This window comes from Poecilia reticulata, linkage group LG21, assembly GCF_000633615.1.
Source record: "Poecilia reticulata strain Guanapo linkage group LG21, Guppy_female_1.0+MT, whole genome shotgun sequence".
NCBI lineage: Eukaryota > Metazoa > Chordata > Actinopteri > Cyprinodontiformes > Poeciliidae > Poecilia > Poecilia reticulata.
In genome coordinates, this window is record NC_024351.1 from 24,470,984 (window position 1) to 24,472,797 (window position 1,814).

Here is a 1,814-nt window from a genome sequence, read left to right on the forward strand (position 1 = left end):
AGAGCGACCGTTAACAGGTGACCTCTGTGAAGCTAGTTGATTGCAGGCTGCTCAATCTGGCTAATTCACAGGGTGAAGAAGGTGGGACATCTGGAGGCGGAGGTTGTTAGAAACCAGGCTAGTCTTTCTCGATGCCAGCTTAAACAGAGTTTACTCAGTTCTGAACAGGGTAAAATCCCATCAGATTTAGGAAACTCAATTTACCTGTTAGATGGAGAGCTGGCTGCACATCTCCCTCCTCTGAGAAGAGGAAGTAGAGAGAGAAGAAGGGGGGGAGGTGTTGCGCAACAACAAGTTTCAGTACAGATTTTAACTACGCCACTACAAAGCCGTGACTTTTATTTTTGCACTTATTCATTTGTCTCATTTTTACATTCAGTGGTAAACTTGCTGCTATATGGAATAGGCTACTTTATTTTTGGCTTAAGAGATATTTGAAATCATCAGAACAAACACAAAGCTATTAAGTTGTTTCTAAGAAGTCCTAAAGACAATCAGACATTCTGTTCTAAAGGCTAACCACAGCAACATACCAATCATTACTTGAATTATTGCAAAAATGTAACTCCACAAGCTGTTGTTTAATTATGGGGTATTTTTACACTGAGCCATGTTGGTACATCTCCAACTGGTTTTCATTATGCTCAGTTATATTCATGCAGTAAGATAGTAGTTTCACTTTTCTGTAAAAATCTGTAGGTTACAGATATTTATACCTCCCAAATGCAGACTGCATACAGTTACTTTGTTGGGAATTTTATTTAAAAAAATGTCAATTTTATATAGGGTTAGTAACTATCTGGCATAAATAAAAACACATGCCAGTTAGACAAACAGTACTTTGTCTTAGAATGATTTAATAGGTGTCACAGGGTAGAGCAGAGCTTCCTTTAGCTTCATAGTTAAGACGACAAAAGTTTAATTATTTCAAAAGTTGTAGGCTCCCGTGTCACATAATACACCTCAGCTGCAGTCAGGCATCTTGTAGCTCATGAGCATTAAGTGGATCCTAAAATGGATAGGTTTGTAATTGAATCATATTAACCTCCCCACTGAAAGGGGAAACATGTGATGTTTCTTTAGCTACTGGGAAATTATTTCTTATTTAGAAATGTGTAAGTGCATTAGAAAAAGCTTTTTACCTGGGTCTAAATTGAAATTCATATGTGAAATGCTTGTATATGTCCTCACTGTGCATACAAAAGACTTTAGAAACTGGGGCGGTCCACACAGTGGCTCTTGTCATTTATAACATAAGTAGGGTCAAAACAATTAACACAGTTCCATTGCAATGATTTCATATACCAACAGAAATATTTGGCTCTAAAGAGAACAATGGTTTCATGATGCCAAAGTGTGTTTGCACCAGAAGCAGAGGAAGTAGAAGAAGCCAGAGAAATCTCAGCCACAGAGTGTTTTTTTTAATTTATGTAAGAGCTTCTGCACAACTTAGCATGAGACAGTTTGCTATTATTTCTCCAACACAAAGTGAACCTTTTAGTGGCTGAGTATACTTTGAAATTGTGAATGAAATGTATCAACAGTTTAATTTATACTGTAGATTGAAGATTTGACTTTTTTACAGTATCATCATACATTATACACCACTGAAATACAAATTAATGAGTCACCTTAAAGTTCTTTGATTGTTGTAAAAGAGCTATGAAGTTTGATTCTGGGAGGAAAATGTGGAAAATGTTTTATAGGTTGCTTTTAGCCAAAACAACACCCTTGGGACTCGCCTGAGTCACTAAAACCAACCTGGTTCAGTAACAAGTGCAAGTTGTAATAAAGAGAAAGAGCGACCGTTAACA